Source organism: Tubulanus polymorphus, chromosome 12, assembly GCF_964204645.1.
Source record: "Tubulanus polymorphus chromosome 12, tnTubPoly1.2, whole genome shotgun sequence".
NCBI lineage: Eukaryota > Metazoa > Nemertea > Palaeonemertea > Tubulaniformes > Tubulanidae > Tubulanus > Tubulanus polymorphus.
In genome coordinates, this window is record NC_134036.1 from 9,415,607 (window position 1) to 9,432,118 (window position 16,512).

The 16,512-nt window shown below is 37.6% G+C and overlaps 1 long non-coding RNA gene across 1 annotated transcript; it reads left to right on the plus strand.

The window, feature by feature from the left end:
* Positions 1–325: 325 nt before the first annotated feature.
* Positions 326–16,255, plus strand: LOC141913909 (uncharacterized). The gene is made up of 3 exons (XR_012620664.1): positions 326–378; positions 16,093–16,157; positions 16,236–16,255. It is a non-coding gene; the product is annotated as an uncharacterized LOC141913909 (long non-coding RNA).
* Positions 16,256–16,512: the final 257 nt, after the last annotated feature.

The following is a 16,512-nucleotide window of genomic DNA, read 5'->3' on the forward strand; positions in this document are numbered from 1 at the left end:
ACGTACAAACATTCATACATAGGAACATGCGTACATGCGTGCACACGTACACACGTACATATATACATATATTTAAAATCCTCCTGTGCAAGTAAAAAGTAAGAGTCGTAGTCGTTCTCGTACATTCCTACAGGACGATTCATAAAATATATATTGTGAACATCGTATTAGTATTACATACCACCAGCTGAGTGTTGTGTTTTTTATCGTGAATATTGTAACAGCTGGTTTTGCACAATAAGGTGAGATGACGTTTATGTTATAAATACATTCTTATGAAGCGCAGAAGCGTTGAGGTTGTGTTCAATTCTAATTAAGAAAATAATGCTTAATGGAAGGTAAGCTGCATTAAGGATCATCAAAGTACAAGAAAATGAAGTAAGTGATAATAATTCATATTGTGTTAAACCACATGATAACATAAAGGAGATTATAGCTCCTATGTTATTTAACGAAATAGATAAATATAAAGAATATTATTAAGGGAAAATAATGAAAATATCAATTATGAACAACCAATGAATATTGTGATATTGACACATATATCATATAAAAATTGGGCAAAGCATTAAAAAAATCAAAGAGACCATCCTCCCCCGGCAGGGATTCGAACCTGATGGCATCGAGATTGCCATGGCACGAAACCCTGCCATAATCGACCGTGCGCGCAGATACATGCGCAGTTCAGATGGTGTGATTTTTAGCCAATCAGAAATCCCTTTTTATTTTAGCCCGGGTTTTCCCATTTATAGTTCTTCCTTGGAATTTGCCGCAACAATTATACAACGAGCAATCTGATTGGTGCCGCCAGTTTTCTTTCGGAAAGCTGCGCATGTACCTGCGCACCCGGTCTACTGATGCAGGGGTTCGTGCCGTGGCTGAGTGTAGCGATGCCATCAGGTTCGAGTCCCTGCAGAGGGAGGATGCAAAGACATGAACGATATATCGACATGAACGATATAAAGAATTAGATGAAATAGAAATAAATGAATGTAATGAAAGTATTATGAACAATTGTGATGGTTGTAAATGAAAAAATTATAAATCAAATTGGTCAAAACATATAAAACATATAAAAACTAAACCACATAAAGATTATCATTCTGATAAATGGTGTGAAAGTGTAAAATAATAATCAATGAAGTTATAGAAAAAAAAGTTGGTTTCTTTGATAGTTTCCAAACTTCTCACGTCAACCGACCCAACTCTGACCAACCAGTATATTTTAGTCCAAGCACGCACAAACAAGACCAAGGCTAACATATTTTGTCAACTGTGTGTTCCGTTGTAGGCTATAATCACCTGATACTTTTATGTCGTTTCTTTTCTCCCTGAAGCTGAATTGTCTACACCTAGTCGAACGTAATTCTAATAGCCACCCGCGACGCAACGACCTTGATTCAACTTGATCAATACAAAATGTATTTATTGGCGCTTTTGACTACATGAAAACAGCAATGAACTTATATAAATAATCGGAATAACAGGAAACCAATAATTCAAAAAAAGTAACAACAAACAAATGCCTGCAAATCTGTCAGACTCGCGAACGCCGGACTCGTAAACTCTTGGACTTGGACCCAATATCGGAGCATTCCTCTTTTGGACGTATTATCGGAACATGCGCCTTTAGGTGTACCGTATGCAGGAGTACGGAACACCTGAAGGGACATACCGATTGCCGATCACTCGTAGTATATGTCCGCTGTTTGCTGTCTGAAAGTAATTCTAAGTTTAAAATAGGAGGAAGTCTGTTATATTACTGTCAGATTTCAAAATTTAAGCTGTAAGTAGTCGAATCTGAGAGAAGATGAATTCTATGTGACGATAAAAATGTGAAAAATCTGCAACGATAATTATAACAATCAACGGAATTGCAAGAGGGTTTCAGACGAAAGTCAGAAAATCCAAAATAATTCCTTCTATTATAATTCCTATACAAGTTACCGCTAATTTAATATTTTCATGCGATATATTATCATTATTATCATTATTACTTTCAATAATATCATGTTGAATATGACCAGTATTAATATTTTCTGTAGTAATTAATACGGTTTAGAATTATTATTATTTAATTTGATATTTTAAGCTTTAGTTTCAGTTGATCGAATATGTTTTTGATCTTTATATGCTTCCATTATTTTGGCGCAATTATTATTTTTTTATTCATATCATTTAATCTAAATATATTATTTATTCCAGCAGTCTTAATTTTGATTGTTAAAATTTCCTAAATGATTATTCCAACTTTTACCGCTTCCTGTTGTTGCACAATGAACTACCAAATTTGATTGATTCTGCCAGCATAAATTCATCCCAAGTAAAAGTTACTTCGTATATATCAAATATATTATCCATTCTAAAAATAAAGTTTCAATAAATAATCAGTTTCTGTAACATGAATTTCTAAATTAATTAATTCAAAACTAAATTTCCATATGTAATATTTTTATTAAAATCTATTGCTGGAATGTTACATCTGATTAATTTATTATATTGAAAGGCTTTTGGACAATCATCTGTCATAATTACTTATGATCAATAAATTCTCTTAATTCTTTCAATAAATTATCTCCAGTTGTAATATATCCATTCAAACTAATCATATAATCCAGCGTATTCTTTTATTTCAATAATATCTTTCATATGAGACTAAATATTTTCGTTAGTCTTCTCAATATCAAACTATGAACTTACACCAGTTGGTGCACTTGATAGATTATCCTAAAGCACCGATTGGTATAGCTAAAGGTGTTAATGGTGAGAATAATACTAAAAATATTATCACAGATCCAATTGTAACAGATCCACTTATCATCAAATAATATGCCATTTTATTTTCTAAATATCTTTTTCTTTTCTTTCTCAAATCACTCTCAAATTTTAATATTTGTTCCTCTTAATGTGATCTAGATTTACAATTTAATTTAGATGTATTCATATCATGCGGAATATTATCAACACCATCCATTTTATCTTCCATTTATTTCACAAAAAATAATATACAATTGATTTGTAAATGTATATGCTAAAGATAATACATGAACTGTCCCACCTTAAATCCAAATTATTTCATAATTCTCTTTATTCATTACTTGGTAATTTATTACTATATCTATTAGTAGTTGTTTCGATATTTGTAATTAAATTAAAATTAAAAACTTGTAGTATCTTTAATTCTAGGTAGTAATTATTTGTTATTCTCACTGAGTACTTGTTTACTCCCCATTTATTATACAAACTTTTTATTAAAATTAATTTTAGAAATATCAACTTTAATAAATACGATATATCTTTAAATATGATATTCATATATTTGAAATTCATATATATGAAATTATCAGAGTAATAAGGAATGTCTTGTTTCAAATCAAAGGTTAAGGGAGATGAAAAAAAAAATATATGATATAATTCTAATTTCTAATCTGAAACATATTGAAATTAAATTATATGGGAACGAAGCGAAATTAGAATTATTTTTCATATCTTTTTTTTAAAAGTTTTCCCCCTACCTTTGACCTTTGAGTTAAAACAAGACATTCCCAATTAATAACAAGCTTTCAGGGAATATATTAGAACGTTTCAGTTATCTGCGGTTAAACTATAGCAACAAGTAATCTACGGAAGCTGGAGTTCATGGCTAGTGTTGCTATTACCAGACAACCGGGCGGTGATGCTCACGTCATACATAAACAAAAGATAGAAGTAATGTAAATAAACAAGTTTACCAAACCTAATATGGCGCGGACATGTTTGGTAAATGGCCTGCACACGTTACTAAAGAGAAAAATAACACAAAAAATGAAAGAGTGAGTCTTTTTCATATAAGGGAGGGCGCACGAGGGAAAAAGATTGTACACGTCTGGTTAAGAGAAAATAAATAGGGATAGATACCTCGAGAAGTTGTACGAGTTATATACGGGAGCATTCTCAGATGTCAAGAACCATGACCGAAGATCCGGCCTAGACCACAGTAACCCCTTTCAACATCAATAATAGAAAATGGCTATCACAACAGAACCCGCCAACCTAAGCACCTTCCTCTACAATTTTACATCTACATGATTGAATCAATTTCTGACCGGTACTCGAAAAACGCCTAACGAAAAGTGCCGAATCGGAAAACGTATAACGCCTAATGCCTATAAAATGACCTAATTTCGTTACTGTATCATCTACTGAGACTCACAATCCAACTCAATTATAATCATCGACGGAACAGTTTGAGAATACATGTGTTTTACGCTTCACGAAACGAGACACTACTCTTACAAACTGCATTAAAGGATGATGATAGAATGTCCGCCGTTCAAGCAATTAACTCCAAACGCGAAAACAAACGCCGCGCTTATAAACGGGCTTTCTTGAATTTTGAAACCGGAATGCATAGATATGGTACAACCTACGCTCGTAGGTACAAAGCACACAAAGACTGGTAAAATAGCCTTTCTCAAAATATAGCCGCTATGCAGCGATGTCGGGTTTTCTGCAAAGCCATTCAGAATGATGGGAGTTGTAGTAAATTGAAATACCGATACATAGAATAAAATGCATTGACAGATTCGAACCTAATATGCAACCACTGCGCAAACGTCATACGTGGACATACAATCTACAAATATGAATTTATTCGACCAGACATTTATTTTGGCATTCAAACATCATGATACTGTATTATCAACATGCTTAAAATGGATCTGTCCTATTAAGAACTCATCTTAAGTACCTGCTGAGTCGATAGATTGAGTGAATTTACAGATAAGAACGTACTATGATTTGGAATAGATTTAAGAAGTTAATCTTTTTATTGAAATATTTGAATAAATACATATATTGTAGTGTAGATTCAATCAATAAATCATGAATTGATTTGGTCTGGGTTTCCGGCTGATGTTTGGCTTTTATGGATTACAAATTCTAAAGTGATAAACAATTTATACCTGTAAGATGTGTGTAAATCAAACCTATTCCACTAGTTGCGTGTGTTTCATAAAAAACAGAGTCACTCTTGATCTGAGTTAAGGAAAAGATAATGTTCATTTAGTTATAGAAATTCATTGCCTTTTTGAAAATTATATAATAACATTTGTTTTATCGTAATTTTTTTTAATACTGTATGAACCAATGATATGCTTTGTAAATATGATGTAATGAAAAAAATTTTAATTCGAATTAAATTTGAATATGAGAATCATGCATAACTTGTGTTTTCACTTGTCTCTTGTTCACAGTTCCAGAGTTTCAATTACAATCAAATCCAAATTCGCTAAAAAGTACATAGGTCTAAATGAAATGAACTGTTAGTCACTGCAAACCTATTCCAGTGTTATGTCGATCGTGTTGAATCACTTTGCTTGAGTTGATTGGTCGAAGAGAGATATCTTGGTGTTGACTGTCCTTGACAATTAAACTTCATGTGTTTATTCTACATTGGAATCAGCATCATACCCATTTGTACTGCAAAATATTCGTACAACATGAACACCTACAGTACATGTATACCATAATCAAACTTTCACCGATGTTGGATATTTGAATGAACGTTAGGCTTATTTCAGTATTCTAAAGCATGAAATAATAAGCCCAATCAATAGGCCATATTCCCATAGGAACAATTGTATAATGCATGCAGCTGTACCGTACACGTACCATCAGTCAAGATTGGAGAAATCGGTATACCAAACCTACGTTAAGCAAATTGTACAGGCCTACAATGATTTCTGGTATACAAGCCGTGACCACATGTACGTTTTGGATCTAGGTTTGACTATTAATGTCAGCAGGGCCGAGAAGGCCTGCGTAAATTCAATTGCATGGTTCAAATCAATTAGCCTTTCTGCGTGTGAATACTTCACTGTATTGTAATAATAGGCCTAAAATAGGCCTATCGAGTGAATTAGTGAATAGACTGAATTAGACTTTAGGCTATTCCTGGCCAAATCCTATCCATGTTATAATGGCACCAGTTATAGTAACATCACTGTAGGGCCGACGAGAGGGAAAAAGTTCTGTTTGTAGTACATAGGCATGGTAGGCTTATCGTACTCACTTAATACCTAAAACGCTGTTGTTACCTGTACATGGCTGTACGGTGATTTCTACAGGTTAGCTGTATGTGAGTACGTTGACGCTCAGACTGGCAATATTGGGATTCGAAACCAAACGAAAAAAAAATCCAGTAGTAGTCCAGTGATTTACCCACTATGCCACATAACGTAACTGCAGGGTGCTTGAAATTTGATTTACCAATAGCCTAGCCTCACCTAACCCAAACTCTATTCTTTCACGCATGCGCGTTTGCAGATTATAAGAACTCACGTACGGCGTTTGTAGGGAACTCACGTACGGTTAACCTGTGGAGATCACCGTACAGTCACTTTCGGGGAACATCTTCGTACTGAAAATGGTATTGGCTACAAGGAACTAACGAACGGCGTTAATAGGGGACTCACGTACGGTTAATTTATGAAGATCACTGTACAGTCACGTACAACTACGTACTCAAAATGGTATTGGCTACTATATAATAGGCCAACGACCTTGATTTAAACTTGATCAATTCAAAATTTATTGACGCTTTTGGTTACATGAACTGATCAGCAATATACTTAAATGAAATAACCGGAATAACAAGAAATCAATAATATAAAAGTGGTAACAAACAAATGCCCGTTAACCTGTTGGACTCGCAACCACTGGGCTCGTAAACTCTTTGACTCGGACCCGCTGAGCAATAAATTCATAGAATTGACTGAGAAATTGATTGTGGAGAAGAGAGGGAATAATTCGATATCTCTTCAACAAAAAGAAGAGAGAAATGTCGGAAGAAAACACAACATGGCTACTGATTGAACGGGGCCAAATTTTCGATGTTTACGGCTCGACAGTGATTGTATCGGCAACAGCGGTAAGGTAAGGAAGCCTTTGCACTTTTAACAAAAACTGAGTGGAAAAGGGGAAAAAAAAATAATAATCACGCGAATCTCAATTTCTGTGAAGAATTAGAAAACCCTAATTATCTTCCAAAACGGTTCACAATCACGCTTATAGATTAGGCCTACCGAACCAATGAGAGACTTAATAATCTCCAGCCCCTTGAACAAAAATAAGAAACTATACGTTCCATCTGAAAAATTTATGTCTTTTATTAGGGTTTCTGCTGCCTTCGCAGAAACCCTATTGTATTTCTGCTGATTATTATTATTAGGGTCCCTGCTGATCATTATTTTAACATATTTTCCACTGAGTTTCGTCACATAAAAATCATCTTCTGTTAGATTTGACTACTAACAACTTTTAAACGAAATGTTAAACTCTGATAATAATATAACAGTCTCTTGCTGCGCGTAGTTTCTATGGATGTATTGTGCTTCCTATTTTAAACTTGAAGTTACTTAAAGATAACACCGGTGGAAATAGCAATCATCAATCATGGCGCGCATTGGCGCGCACACTGGCGCAAATCTGAACGTTTGTGACGTCATTTCATAAATAAAGAAGGAAGGCTCCGAGAATATCCAAATCACTGGTTACTGTGAATAACTGGGGTTCGACCATTCACAAGTTAAAAATGTACTTCTTTGTTTGTGAAGTAAGTTTATTCATACTGTTATTAAAAGCAGTTCCTTTTAAACATTCTATAATAGTATAGTTTTGTTCGTGGATATCAATACTTCGAAAAATCAACAGCGGTTTATTTATTTATTGTACCGGTACGCGTTTTCTTAAATGAATTGAATTGTTCCGGTCCAAAAGGCGGCTCATACTAGTTAGCGTCTGAAAATGTCAGCGTCGGTGATACCTTGTTATCGGTGATATTAAACGGTCTAAAGTCAGTTTATACATCACATACATTACACATTGGAGGTCCCTTGTACATGTACATCACATCGTGACGCAGCGGCGATGGTATTGTCATAGAAGAACAAAGTCAGTTGAAAATACCTACCCACTGCACCGATAAAGAATGATAGCAAGCCAGAGGTCAGTGACAGACAGTCAGTAATGGGGAGTGATGTTCCGTTCGGGATTATGTTTTTATAATGGTTATTGGACGTCAATTTCATATGTGAATTGTAGTCCCCATCTGATCGGATGACTTGTCTGACTGACTTGTTAGTCACTCCTCTACTAATAGTAACACTATAAGGCCTTCCCTCCTGCATAGTTTACCCTATAGGCCAATGAATTTTTCTGGAACCAATAATAACCGAATATGCGCTTAAACTGTCACTAGCGAATGGTAAAAACACCGTAGCTTTGTTCTTCTCGGTGTTATTTCCCCCAAAACCTGGCACATTAGTACTTTGCGCGTAGTAGCACATGCGCGTAGTAGCACATGTGGGTCAACATATCCATGCTGTGAGTTGACCCCTAGGTGGCACTCTTTCAAAAAACGAAATGTGACGAACGGATTTCGTGTGAAATCTTGGCTCGCATCCCTGAACGACATTCTATCCAGAAAGGCAGAAACCCGTTATCGCTGCTTGCAGCTATATTTATTATTATTATTACGATTGGTAGAACACTATATCCGTGTTGACGCGATGAGGAGAGAATCCCACAATGATAATAAAAAGTCCGAAAATGAAACTTCGAGATAGTAGTTTATTTCAACGTTTCGACTATATCCTAATTGTCATCTTCAGGAATAATGAATTCATTCGCATTTCAGTTCAACGTAATTTAGATAATGAATTTAGAAAATTCAATCCTAATGAAAAAGTGTATTGTTATTGCGGTGGTAAATACTTAAAATCACATAAATCAAAACATTATCAAACAGTTAAACATATCAATTATCAAAAAATAATTAATATATATTAAAATAAGATTAAAAAATTATTGAATCAGATTAGTAAATTAATTAAATAAATAAATGAGTGAGTGAAAATATATTAAACTTATTACATCTAATATATAAAAATCAACAGAATATTAAATCAATTTAATATTAAATCAACCTTACAGGTTTATTTTCATTCACAGTTTATACTATAAAACAAAGGTAAAGGCGGGTTTCATTTAACCAAATTCATGTCTTCAAGTAAAAACGTTTTGGCGCATATACCTGGTATCGATCGTAATGATCCCACGTTAGAATTCTACGATTCTTGTAAAATTAGATATACAGAATTGAAAGAAAATATAAATTATCTATCAGATCGAATAAATAATATTAAGTGTTGTGAAATATGCAATGAAAATATAAAAATGAAAAATAATTAAGGAATCATAAATATATTCACGAGCTAAATGAAGAAAGTAAGAATTCTTGGATTCTTCGAATCTTACTCGTACGTCTAGTACATAAATATCATAAATAGTTTTATCATATATATTTCTGTTTCAATATTTATATATCTCACAGATTTATTATAAATATTTGGAAAAGTATAAATCATATTCAATTATATATTTACATTTATCATTAATTAAAGAGGATTACAATGAATCCATTAGATTGTTAAACTGTTTAATTATTAAATTGCGTAGATTGTATATTCATAAACTAAATGATAAATCACGAATAAGACTGTTAAATTAGCTGAAATGTATGAACTATTAGTTAATCAAAAAGGGGGTTTTAGGTATCAATGTATTTGATACGTATTAAATACGTATCAATGTATTAGATACGTATCAAATACGTATCAATGGTATTAAATACGTATTTTTGCAACAGAAAATAAGTCGGAACAAATTGTTAGATGGAAAAGGCCAAGCGCCCCAGCTGCTTGACGTTTATTTGAAAAATTATACCAAAACACGTGACAACCTAATTTGCTGTCACGTACAAAATTACAATATCATCAATCTAACAAAGAAATACAAAGTCATAAAAAATTAACTAGGTCACCCGCCCCAGCTGGATTGACCTAGTTTCTGATTTAAACAATTATCGGAAAAAATACTACGCGGTCAAACGCCCCTGCTGTTTGACCTATTTATGAATACAAGTAACTACACCACTATTACTAAGAAGTCAAACGCCCCAGCTGTTTGACCTAGTTCGGAGTAAAAAGTCCTCGATTAATCGTAAGTGGGCTATAAAAATGCCACAAAGCCACCCACCTGTGGCTGAGCCCACACGATCACCTCGCAATCCTTATGTATTTACGGAAGGCATCGGAATTCCACCGGCCTGCTGCCCTAATCTGTGCGTCGGGGACTCCCCTCGATGCTGCATCGGTTGCAGCGCCGATGCGGAAGGAGTGACCCTTGAACGCCCTAGGTGACAGTTTACACCATTCCAGCAGGCACACGAGGCGACGGTCGAATGCTCGCCTTAACCACGGAGCTCCACTGCAGTCTATAAAAAGCGGGCCTGGACGCGGGCCTCGGCGCTGTAAATAAGTGGTGATAGTCGATCGGGCATCGGTAACCCTGGTCGAAAGGGAGGAAAAATCAACCTGTATGACCTGAGGGCCAACGCGTGCGCTGTGCTTAAACTTCTTTAGGACTATTTGGAGACCAAAGGCGGTCAGTGCCACGTCTTCGAGCTGTACTACACTCTGCGTTAGGGCGAGTGTCCTCGGTAAGAGCTCCCCTAGGCGGAAATAACCACAAAACGCGATGGTCATAACCGATTTCACTAAAAGGCGGTTGTAGGAAAGACTTTCCGTCACAGCAAGACAGTCAAATAAACGTGCCAAAACATCTGCGGTAATTGGGAGACGAACGTCGAAACTCCGCGGTAGATTTCTTCCGCCTGCTAACATTTTCTGAATGATAAATGATCGACAAGGGTCGGCCTCCCCTTTTATCTTGTGAAAATATGAAATTGCTGACAATGTCGACGCAGTAGCTGCGGCCGACAAACCCTTTTCGTGCAAATGTGCGACGAACAAGACGATGGAATATTCTGAAACTGGGACCAAAATTGTGATGCCCAACTGCTGGCCAAACGCGACTAGCTTACCCCAAGACCGATCATAGGCCTTCGCGGTTTCCGTCGTCAAAGCCGCTGCTAACAGGGCGTCTATAGTAGGTTTATATTTGCTGGCAGCCAAGACTGGGGAACCGGCGTAGGTTGAGGGTCGGCCCATGGCGCTTCCATGCGAAATCGACGAAACTGGAACCGAGAAAGTAGGTCGGGTAAAATGTTATATTTTCCGGGTATATGTTCGCTAATGAAAACGATGTTAAATTTCAAACAAACAGAGACCATCTTGCGGACGAGGGTCATCATAGCCTTGTCCCGTGAAGATTGTTTATTAATAACGTGGACCACCGATTGGTTATCGGAATTAAAACATATAGTCTTATTTTTCCAATGTGCCCCCCAGATTGATAGTGCGGCAACGATTCGGTATAGTTCAAGGACCGCGATCGAACAAGACTTCCAGCTTAAAGGCCACGAACCGTGGAACCAGTGGGTGCCGTAAACGGCACCGTAACCAAAAGCACCGGCGGAATCAGTGTACAAATTCAAACGATCGTTAGTGAGCTTACGCTCATCGATGAAAAATGATCGACCGTTAAAATATGAAAGGAAGACGTTCCAGACCCGGAGATCATTCTTCGCGCTCGCCGTCAGTGAAATGTGCAACGAACGGTGAGGCACGCCCACGGTGAGGTCGATCAGCCTCCTGAGAAACGGTCGTCCCGGTACAATGACTGAGCAGGCAAAATTCAACGTCCCTAGTAGTGACTGTAACTCTCGCAAGTCACTTTCCGTTTAGACAGGAATGTTTCCACCAGGGCCATGCATTTTGCCAATTTATCTTCCGGCAAACGTGCCTCGTGCAAAATAGTATCGAGCGTGATGCCGGCAAACGGTAGGATTTGCGACGGGCGAAAAGTTTTGACTTCCTTTATGGGTACGCCGAGCTGTTCGCATAGGTCAAGAAAATTTATCAGATCGCGGTCGCACTTAGATTTGCCATTAGCAATAATCAAAAAATTATCTAAAATATGTACAATGTGGGAAATCCCGAGCTTATTAATCGCAATCCATTTAATACACGACGAGAACCGGTCAAAAATCGCGCAGGAGCTGGCTGCGCCCATGGGCAGAACTGCGTCGACGTAAAAAAGACCGTCTAAAGTGAAACCCAACAGTGGTTGGTCTAACTTATGTACAGGGATTATCCTGAAAGCCGACTCTATGTCGGTCTTTGCTAGGAAAACATCGTCACCCAGGGACTTGATGATTTTAATCGCATCCTGGATTGTCGAGTATTTAATGGTGGATGCCTCCTCGGGAATAAAATCGTTTATCGACGAGCCTTCCGGGTACGATAGATGGTGAATAACCCTAAAACCCCCGGAGCTTTTAGGAACTACCCCTAGGGGTGAAACGTGAATTGGGGTACCGTCCGGCATGAATGGAGTCTGAAAAGGGCCAAGAACTCTACCCGTTGCAAGCTCTTTGTTGACTATTTCACGTATCACGTCAGGGCGCTCCCTAGCGGACTTAAGGTTATCGACGCATTTGGTAGATGAGGGGCCAGAGAAAAAACTATCTAAGCGAAAACCCGAAGTAAAACCTTCAATAATAATGTCACGATCCTCGGCCTTGTAATCGTAAATGTATTTTCTAAGTTCGGAAATTTTGACCGGCGTCGGCAAACTATGATTTGTAGGTGGGGTCGCTACGTTTATATCCAGTCGAGGGGCTGGGCGTTTTCCGACGCGGACAGCGAGCGGCTGAATGTGGGCCTCTGCATAACTTGCATTGGTGGGCGTATATGCAAGATTTTCGGGGACAGGACGAGGCGGCGCTATTAAACGCGTAGCAGAAATTGACTGCCTGGCCCGAAGATGCTCGAAAGGGCCGTTTCAAGTTATTATTTCGAGTCTTCGCTTCCAACCACAGCTCCCAATTGGTGGCGTCCCACCTGCCGGCGACATCTGAAGCCGCACGGAGCGCACGAAAATTCTGGTCGTAAAACGCCCAATCCCCGCACTGGGACGCAAGGTTCTGGACGCTTCGACCGTACTTGATCAGAGGTATGGCGTCATGAGGATGACGACGCAAAGGACAGTAGAAACGATTTCGAATGCCCTTACCCACTGCTCGATCGACTTAATGGCTGTAAGCCTGGGTGTCGCTATAGATACGTGAGGCGTTTCCTGACCGGGGGCGGGCAGCACGTTAAAGGAATACGCCGCATCGGGCTTGCGCAAAAGCACCGCGAAATCCAGCCATTTTCCTGACCAAATAGATTCTTTTATCTTAACCGGCACTAACGCATCCAATGCCACCGCGGAGGGCAGAAAAGACCCCGGGCCGCTCAACTGTGGTTGTTGATAAAAACCCATACCATCGGGGATGATATTACCTGCTTCCGGCGCTGCCACATCCAAGGCCTGCGGTACTGTTATGGTCCCCTGCTGAGGCGTATTTTCAGCCTGCTGAGGTGTATTTGCAGCGGTGTTTGCAGGGATGGCGTTGACCTGGGGTAACAAAGAGACCGCTCTTTCGAGAGTCTCCAGCAGGCGGTCTGCCCGAGCCTCCTTCTCTGAGATAGCCCCAGCTGGCGCTTTCCTCCGCTTGTTTAAGGCTGGGGTTGCCCGTTGTTTTCTCTTGGTGCGCTGCATTATTACTCAATATGACTACTAAAACACAAAATACGTGCGGGTTATTAACCGTATCAGTATTATGAATAAGACCTGCCTACTGCCGGCAGCAGGAAAATTAAGCCCTAATATTAATGATTATTTCGTGGGCACCTGCCCAGAAGCAGGAAAATTAAGCCCTTATACTAATTATTATTTCCTGGGCACCTGCCCAGAAGCAGGAAAATTAAGCCCTAATATTAATGATTATCTCGTTGGCACCTGCCCAGAAGCAGGAAAATTAAGCCCTAATATTAATGATTATTTCGTGGGCACCTGCCCAGAAGCAGGAAAATTAAGCCCTTATACTAATTATTATTTTCCTGGGCACCTGCCCAGAAGCAGGAAAATTAAGCCCTAATATTAATGATTATCTCGTTGGCACCTGCCCAGAAGCAGGAAAATTAAGCCCTAATATTGATGATTAATTCGTAGGCACCTGCCCAGAAGCAGGAAAATTAAGCCCTTATACTAATTATTATTTCCTGGGCACCTGCCCAGATGCAGGAAAATTAAGCCCAATATTAATGATTATATCGTGGTAACCCGCCCAGAAGCAGGAAAATTAAGCCCAATATTCGTGATTAATTATCCCATGGGCACCTGCCTAGAAGCAGGGAAATTAAGCCCTATATCAATATGTATCACAGGAAAATTAAGCCCTCATATTAAACATTTATTCATGGGCTCCTGCCCCGAAGCAGGAAAATTTAGGCCGATATTAATGATTATCTCCTGGGACCTCCAGTACAGTAGCATATTCTAAAAACATTTACATTTATCATTAATTAAAGAGGATTACAATGAATCCATTAGATTGTTAAACTGTTTAAGTATTAAATTGCGTAGATTGTATATTCATAAACTAAATGATAAATCACGAATAAGACTGTTAAATTAGCTGAAATGTATGAACTATTAGTTAATCAAAAAGGGGGTTTTAGGTATCAATGTATTTGATACGTATTAAATACGTATCAATGTATTAGATACGTATCAAATACGTATTAATGGTATTAAATACGTATTAATGAATTAAATACATATTATGCGCAAAGAAATTCATTGAATTATGGAACAATGACCCAAATAATGAACAATACATTGAATCTTCATTAAGTGGTTGAGAAATTACATAAATCTGTGAAGATATATAATATTTCAAATAATACCCCCTATGTATTTATTGCCTTTAGTAGTTTAAGTACATAAGGAATAAATATTTATTTTATTAGTACTTAGATTTTTATTTTTCAACTACTAATGATATAAAGATTTATTCTTTATGTACTATAAGTACTAAAGACATAAAGACACAGGGGGTCTTAATTGAAATAAACCCTATATCTTCACAGATTTATCAGATTATATATTTTTAACTAATATAATCTATATTTCAACATTGGAAAGGTACAATTTATTTCGACCTTTGATCTAGAACAACAAATTCCCTATTACTTGCCCTTACTCCAAACAACATCTAGCTTTCAAGGTAAACCACGCTTTGCCCATGGGCAATTTATTTCGATTGTAATTCAGTAGTATGCTAACCGGCAAATTACCGGCCACTTGGGCATGGTAAAAGTACCGTATCTCGTTATTCTCGGTGTCATTTCCCCTAACCTTGGTACATTAGTACTTTTCCCGTAGTATCCCATGTGGATCAACATAGCCATGTTATCAGCTGACCCTTAGGTGGCGCTCCTTACCCAGCAAGGCAGAAACCCGTTATCGCTGCTTTGCAGCTATATTTGTCATAATAATGTTCATATGAAATAACAACATAGATAAGCCTGTGTTTTGGTTGTGTAACCAAACGAAGGTCGAAACTATAGTACAAGCGAAGATGTATCAAGCGGGGCTCCACACACTCCTTCGTGAACTATGTAACGTTGCGTACATAGTTCACGCAGGGATTTAGGTAAATTTCTTGGATGTTCCTATGAATTAGGCGTTATGCGTTTTCCAAATCGGTATTTTTATAAGGCGTTTTTCGAATACCAATTTCTGACACCGTTATCACATTTTCTAATCGTGTATCTAGTGTTTCAACGTGTTAACCAGCATACCGGGGGACCTCTTTGAACATATGAAACATTTTGAAACACCGTATTGATTTTTTTGCCACGAATGTCATTCATACATTTCAACTCATAAACTTTCGGAGGATTTTATCAAAGAAAAAGTCTTAAAGCCTTCAAATGATCGCACACGCGCCATCGGCTCCGCTCGTGCTTGAAATGGAAATTATAGTTATCGTACGATGATGAGTGATCGAAAATAAAATATGAAATCTCAATCATTCGATTCTCTCAAAGAAATGCATTGGAAAGGTGGATTGGAAATAAACTGAATTGTTTATAACCTCATTTCACATGTTGCCTTTCCCTGAACGTAACTACACTAACTATGATCGCTGGGTCGTGGGTATTCACGGAAAACTATCCGTGACTAATGCTTATCGTTACGGACAACTTATCAGTGATTCGATATTTAACCATCAAATTAATCATTTACCTTCTTCAGAATGTACAAAACCCTGCTCATCGTCTTGGCCTTGTTTATGGCCATTGGAGCCATCGCTGTCGAAGGTAATTTATTTGGTTTATTTGGTTCGAGATTTGTAGTTTGGTTTCGTTATTAACAAATTCCCAATTTCTAAATCATAGAAGTTGAAATTGAAAGGAGAGGATTGCCATGTTTCTGTAACGGTAAATTCGGTTCCTACTGGCTGATTGGTGGACCCCTTAGTGGATGTTGCTCACGATTGATGGGAAGATGTTGTCCTCACGAACCATCATCTGATAATTTCGATGTTGTATCACAATGTTAATCATTCATAAGCTCGAATAAAGAGTTAACACAATAAAAAGTAATTTCATCATATCCTTAGCTCCGTAGCTCCATATTCAGTTTGAATATAGAGTTTAGAATAGTTCATTTCAG